Below are 8,094 nucleotides of genomic sequence, written 5' to 3'. Positions count from 1 at the left end.
TTTTATTTTAAAATAAAATTTAATTATTTTAAACAAATAAATAAATCAAATAATACTTAAACATGATAAATTTAAGGTTCATGTATAAATTTCTCATATGTTTAGAAAAGCAAAAGTCACAAAACTTATAATATACATTAGTTTTCAGTTTTCATAATAAAAGAACATAAAAAACTAGATATTATCTAATTCCTTGCCTGATTCTAATTCGATCTCCTCAATTTTTCTCGATAGCAGGTAGATAGGGGGTTTATGACAGATTATGGCTTTTCTCTCAAGAGTTGAAAGACGTTGTGTCTTCGTTTTCTCTAAATTATTTTCCTTATGTTCTTTAAAAATTTACAAATCAATTAAAATTAAAAATAAAAAATCGCGCTTAAGCGCGCTTAATCATGTTTAATTTGGTCAAACATACTTTGACCACTTTTTTCCCCGTTTTCACCTAAAACGAAGCTTTTCTTCCTCGCTTCATGCTTAAGCGCGCTTAAACGACGTTTAATGATGCTTTTTAGAACATGGATTAATAGAGATGCTCTTACAGACTACTTGCTTGGCTTAATCCTTTTGCTCTTACATACTACTTGTCTCGAAAGCAATAATTCTAATTTTGAAAATCTCACTCCAATCCCATAGAAAATCAACAAAGGGAACTCTAGGTCTCTCCCTATGATTTTTTTTTTTTCTAATCCCAAACTTGTCCGTCTCAAATTGGCAAATACAGCTTCCTCTTCATTGGAAGAAGTGGACTCCCCTATTTGGCCTTTGTCTCCTTCAAGCTCCAGATATGCGCAGATGAATCATGAATGTGGGGTGGACAATCAAGCGAGGCTGCGTGATGTGCCTCAAGGATAATTTCAATCAAAATCAGTACACACGAACTTGCTAAAGAAAGAGGACATTAGACCAACTCCAATCACAAACACCATTTTGGTGCACTTTTAACACCAATTTAGTGTCATTGGAGCACCAAAAATTTTTCCAACTCCAACCAATACACACCATTTCCTACACCAAAAGGAATATTCTTTAGAATATTCTATTTTTCCATCTTATAATTTATTATTTAACATACATATTAATTTATTAAATATTTTTATTATGATAATAATTACTATTAAAATTAAAAATTTTATTATACATTATAATTATTTTTTTATGATATTATGTTTTTAGTTATAAGAAAATTAAAATTAATATTTTATAATTTTGTTAGAAATAATTTAATAAACATACTAATATTTAATATTTAAAGATAATACACAATCACAAACAATTTAGATAATTTTTTTAAATATTTTCACAAAACAAATAACACTTCATTAATAATACATCACAATGCACATTAATTATCAGAATTACCAAATTGTTCCCACAAATGTGTGCTCAATTAATGCATTTCTAAGGGCAAAGTGAGCATTTATATTTTTGATTCCTTCGTATCTAGCAAGAAACTCTTGAAATCGGGTATTGTCATCTACTGCTGTATCAACATCTGCAGCCGACGAGACTTCACCTTGATCAACAATTGAGGCATTCATATCACGTTCATCTTCAATTATCATATTATGCATAATAATACATGAAGTCATTATATCATGTAAAATATTTTTCTGCCAAAAACGTGAAGGTCCTGTAACAATTGCAAAGCGTGATTGGAGCACTCCAAATGCTCGCTCAACATCTTTTCTACATGCCTCTTGTTTCATTGCAAACAACTTATTCTTTGTACCTTGTAGATCTTGAATTGTTTGAACAAGTGTAGACCATTTTGGGTATATACCCATCAGCTAAATAGTAACCCATGTTGTACTCTTTTCCTTGAATGACATAACGAGCAGGGGGAGCAATACCTTGAGCAAGGTTAGAAAAAAGATGAGAAGACTCCAATACATTAATGTCATTGTTAGATCCAGGTAAACCAAAATATGTATGCCATATCCAAAGATCATAATCAGCTACAACTTCTAGAATAATTGTTAGCTTCCCACTATGACCAGAATATTGCCCAGCCCATGCTGTTGGGCAATTTTTCACCTCCAATGCATGCAATCTAGACTACCCAACATACCAGGAAAACCACGTTGCTCACCAATATGAAGAAGCCTGGCAACATCATTAGCATTGGGTGATCGCAAGTACTGCCCTCCAAATACTTCAACAACAACACAACAAAATCTTTTCACACTTTCTATGGCAGTTGATTCTCCTATTTTGATGTACTCATCAGTAGCGTCTGCTGGTACACCATATGCCAATATTCGAAATGCAGTTGTCATTTTTTGTAAACCTGACAAACCAAGTTTTCCAACTCCGTCTCTTTTCTGCACAAAATAATTATCATGATTACTAACCTCGTTAAAAATACGCATAAATAAGTTTCTTCCCATTCGGAATCTTCTTCGAAACATTGCAGCATTATATGTAGGATTTTCAGCAAAGTAATAATTGAATAGATTACGATCAGCAGTTTCTCTATTACGATTGATCACTATGTGACCAGGAATAGATCCTTGATGTTTGCCTTTGTTGCTTTCTTCACTCAGATGTTTCAAAATGACCTGATTGTTTCGGTAGATCGCTTGAGTGATAAGCCTTCTGTGTGCTTCAAATATATCATCATCTTCAGAGCTTGAGGATGATAAATTTGATGTACCTTCATATCTAGCACTCATTTTTGGAGATGAAGAATGTGATTGAATTGTTTTCAGTTATGGTGTGTATTTATAATGTATACACAGCACTATTATTTTTGCAGGTGACGGGACATCACCATGCACACACATTATTATTTCTGCAAATGAAGAGACATCACAATGCACACACCATTATTATTATTTTAGGAGATGAGACATCACAATGCACACACAACATTATTATTTTTGCAGATGAAGGGACATCACAATGCACATACCATTATTATTATTTTAAGAGATGGGGCATCACAATGCACACACAACATTATTATTTTTGCAGACGATAGGACATGACAATGCATACACCATGATAACTATTTCAGGAGATGGGACACTACAATGAACACACAACACTATTATTTTCGCAGGTGATGGGACATTACAATGCACACACAACATTATTATTTTTGCAGGTGATGGGACTTGACAATGCATACACCATGATAATTATTTCAGGAGATGGGACATTACAATGAACACACAACACTTTTTTTTGCAGGTGATGGGACATCACAATGCACACACAACATTATTATTTTTTGCAGATGAAGGAACATCACAATGCACACACCATTATTATTATTTCAGGAGATGGGACATCACAATGCACATACAACATTATTATTTTTGCAGGCGACGGGACATCACAATGCACACACCATGATAATTATTTTAGGAGATGAGACATTACAATGAACACACAACACTATTATTTTTACAGGTGACGAAACATCACAATGCACACACCATGATAATTATTTCAAGAGATGGGACATTACAATGAACACACAACACTATTATTTTTGCAGGTGACGGGACATCACAATGCACACACTATTATAATTATTTCAAAAGATGGGACATCACAATGCACATACAACACTATTATTTTTGCAGGTGACGGGACATCACAATGCACACACAACACTATTATTTTACAGGTGACGGGATATCACAATGCACACACAAATCTTATACATTGCACATAATTTTTTCCTATATAATGACATACTAGACATGGCCATCACAATGCACCTTTACTCTTGAAAAAAATGAGTTCGAATTCTCGTTCATCATCCTACTCAGTTGAAGAAGATAAACATTTATGTTATGTTTATCTTCATATTTCTCAAAATCCAATCATAGGAATCAACCAAAAAAAGGATCAATTTTGGGCAAGAATTAAGATAGAGTATAATCAAGATCCAAATTTCAAAAATTTAGAGCGACCGAGAAGATCATTACAAAAAAGAATGAATACTATCATTGCTGCTGTTTCCAAATTGAAGGGTTGCATACGACAAATCGAAGAATTGAATCCAAGTGGAGCATCAGAGGAAGATATTGTAAGTTGTTTTCATTATTTCTTTTGTAGATTATCCAAGTTGTTTTCAATATCTAATTTAGTTATTAATTTTATTTCATAATTGTATTATTTTTTTTACAGATGAATCGTGCTCAAATGTTATTAGTACAAGACCCTAATTACTCAAAGGGTTTCAAATTTGGACATGTGTGGAGCATTCTTCAAGTATTGAGAAATTCAACACTGACAACGTCAAAGCTGCATCTACAAGAGTGCAACGACAAATTGCTCAAGCTGATTATTCTCCATCATATAATCTCAAGAAAGATGTTTCTTCACCTTCATCTCCACATGTCTCTTCGTTTAATCTTAACATCACTGATTCAGACAGTGGTGGTACTTCAACTAAATGACCTATTGGGGTGAAGAAAGTAAAACTGAAGAGAAAGAATAAACACCAATTCAGTAAAATGGTTTCACAGAATGACGAACTTGTTGCAGCGTTAGATCGAAGTACCAATGTTGCTATGTTCAAGGAAGTTGCTATGTTCAAGGAAGAGAATAAAATTTTATTCAAAGACCTGAATACCATTACTGATCCGATAATGCGGGAATTTATTCGCGATGAACAAGTCAGAATTATGCAAAAGAGGACTGAAAATAAAAAATCTCAATCAATTCCACATCAAGGAGAAGAATCTAGGATAAATTCGTCTCAAGAAGAAGGACAAGGATCTCAAGATCCTTTGAATGGTTCTGGTAAATTTTATGATTATTTCGGTGGTTTATTAGTGTTGGGATCTTAGATGGCTAGAGGGGGGTGAATAGCTTCTTTAAAAACTTAAGCAAAGAGTTCTACACAGACACTAGTTAGCGCAGCGGAATAAACAAACTAAAACAAAACAAAAACAAACACACAAACACTGATACACAGATTTACGAGGTTCGGGGATAACTTGCCCCTACTCCTCGGCGTGTCCGTAAGGTGGACGACTCCTTGATCTTCGGTAGATCGCACCCCGGAAGAATTCCGGCTAAAGATCCTCCTTCTAGGTGGAGTAACCTTCCCACAAAGTCTCAAGAAATATCTAATTTAAAGCACGAGACTTACAGAAACTCGGTGGCAAAGGAGAATGGAAATGCTTACAACCACGCGAAAATTAGTAGCAGAAAACAGAGATCGCAGTTCACCCGAGAGCTCAAGAACTTCGCACAACAGCACACACTTTTCTTTCAAGCTTTCTTTCGTGTTTTGTTCTTGTTCCCCTCTCGCTGTTTTTACTGCTTCTCAAAACCTGATCTCTGCTGTCACAAATCTGGTCCAGACTGCGCAAATCAGCGCTGCAAATCTGGTCCAAACTGCTCAAATCAGCGCTGCAGCCAATCCCTTTTCCTCCTTCTCTGATTCTCTGAACTCACACCAATGATATCACAGTCAACACTGGCGTCTTCTGAGCTCGAACCAATCCCCAGCAGTATCCGTTGATGCCTGAAATGCACCATGCGCCGCTGAAACCAACAGAAAGACCATTTGTCGCATTCCTCTTACGAACTTAATTTGAAATTAGGCTTGGAATGATACCTGTTAACCTGCAAACTCAAAAGCTAACAGCACAGAGGATTACATCACATAAATGAATGAGATTTATCAAAAGCAGTGAAGGAATCGTTGATACAACGAACAAATCAGAGTGTGTGGATCGGTCACCAGACCGATCACAGTGCCTTGGACCGATCAGGCAAAAGCCTGATCGGTCTGAGACCATTCTGATCGGTCGTAGTGACCGATCAGATTGAGTGTGGATCGGGCCACAGACCGATCATCTTTCTGGGTCTCGACGGGCATCCGAGACGCCTCTTCTTCCTCAGCTTTGTTCTCGATCGGTCGGTAGGACCGAATCGAATCGAATCCTCTTCACGGCTTCATCTCTTCTTTCTCTGCTTTCCACTGGTCGCAGGCCATGGAGTTTGATCGTGAGGAGGTTCATTGCTAGCTACCTGATTTTTGCAACAAATACTTATTCAGAGTGTTGAGTCAGTCATCATCCGTCGCAGTTTCATTGGATCGGTCTGCCGACCGATCCACCGATTCTTGTGTCACTGGATCGGTCTACCGACCGATCCAATGTACCATTGAAAGTCCACTTAACTCTCTCTGACTTAATCCGGAGAACGAGCTACCGGGCTTCGTCCGGTCGAGAGCGTGAAGCCCCCTCGTCCTCGTCCGGAGAACGAGCTACCGAGCCCTCTCCGGCTTTGTCCGGTCCAGAGAACGAGCCCTCTCTGACCTAGTCCGGAGAACGAGCTACCGAGCCCTCTCCGGCTTAGTCCGGAGAGCGAGCTACCGAGCCCTCTCGACCATTCCGTGCCAAGTCACCATACTTGGACTTTTCCGTGCCAAGCTCCTGCTTGGACTTTTCACCGATGTCTTGACCCATCTGGATTTCCCTTGCTTTACTCACCGGACTTTCCTCCCAACCGATCAACCTCGATCAGTAGTCATTCTTAGTTTAATCACTATCTGATACAAACTTAAATCAGTGTCAACATCAAAACAACAGCCAGGTCAGACTGTATCAACAATCTCCCCCTTTTTGTTGTTTGACAACACGATTTAAGTTTAGATCAGAATTGTTCAAATTTTCATAATTTTAGGGGAATCAAGATCCTCCCCCTAAGACGGATACAACACTATGTGAGGGTCTTCACATTTGCATTCATCTAAACTTAGTTATCTTCTCCCCCTTTGTCAAACACCGAAAAGGTGCGAATAAGGTAAGATAACTTAAAGAACTCCCCCTTAACCCTTACTGTCCGGTTCTTAAATCACTGAGAATTCTCTCTAAGTGTATTATAAGACAGTAATAAGGAAATAAAAGACAAACAAGACATGCAAGTGAACAGCATATTAATAACGGATAGAAAATGAAATATAATAAAGAGCAAGTAAATATAAAACTGAGTACCATAAATACATGAGTAGCATCAGAAGTGCAAACATCCAGGTCAGTCATAAAGACTAACAAATAACATCCAAAATACAGACAGTCAACAAACAAACTGTATCAATCAACATCCTCACACTGAGGAACATCACCATCATCGGCAGAAGGGGTGAAATCCTGAGGCGGCACGCTGGAGGAAGGATAGCCTGGGTAGGACTACGGAGGCGGGTAGCGTGCCATCCATCCGAGTAGCAACTGCTGTGTCACCACCTGATGACTGCGCATATCATCGAAGCGCTGGTCAATATGCCCGCGCAGGTCAACGTAGCGCTGGTCTATCCGAATACGCAGGCCATCCAGCTCAGCAGATATCATCTCATCGTGCCGATCAAAGCAGCTCTCCAGCTCGGCGATCTGCCAGCGCAGATCAGGATCGGCCTCACCAACAACAGGAGGAGGAGGAGCAGCAGCCTGTCGAGGAAGTGCCCGTGGTAGCTCTCCCAGAACTCGCCCATCCTTCCACCGAACCGTCCCATTCTCCCCCAAGATACCGGACTTGGAAAATGCTCGTTTCCCAAGTCTGCAGTCCTGTTTAACCATCTTCACTGTCCTACCCGTAGACACATCTATCTGAAGGGTCTCGAGCCAATCTGTAATTATATGCCCATAAGGCATATAAACAGTGGACCCGCTGGGCCGAGAATATGAGATGATCGAAGTGTAGATGCTGGACATAATGTCAAAGTCGAGACGCCGACGTAACCCATAAAGCATCAAACAATGATAGGGTCGGATCTCAGCAAGAGGTTTGGATGTGATTGGAAGAATACAGTTTGTGACTATCTTAAAAAGAATATAGTCAGGAGCAGATAGTCGTAGGGCAGCAAAGGTGGGAAAATCAACATCCAACTCATCCAGGTCATCTGGTCTAGGATGACCGAAGAAGTACTCATAGATGGACTCAGGTGAGACATCAAGTGGAGGACGTAATGATTCTGGTAAATCAAGATAAATGGAAAAAAGGTCCCCCGAACACATTCGGCAGCCTAGATACCCAAAAAAATTCTCTGATGGAGAAATCGATGGTTCTTTTAGCGACTCGGGTTATATAAACACCATCATGGTTCTGATGAAGGTTGTTATAGAACTC

At 38.7% G+C, this 8,094-nt stretch overlaps 1 pseudogene; it reads right to left on the bottom strand.

Moving 5' to 3' along the window:
- Positions 1–1,355: 1,355 nt before the first annotated feature.
- On the bottom strand, positions 1,356–2,672 carry LOC121992601 (annotated as a pseudogene).
- Between the last annotated feature and the right edge of the window lie 5,422 nt (positions 2,673–8,094).

Source organism: Zingiber officinale, chromosome 1B (genome assembly GCF_018446385.1).
Source record: "Zingiber officinale cultivar Zhangliang chromosome 1B, Zo_v1.1, whole genome shotgun sequence".
NCBI classification, from domain to species: Eukaryota; Viridiplantae; Streptophyta; class Magnoliopsida; order Zingiberales; family Zingiberaceae; genus Zingiber; species Zingiber officinale.
The sequence above is the reverse complement of the archived record's forward strand: the minus strand, read 5'-3'. Positions and strand labels throughout refer to the sequence as shown.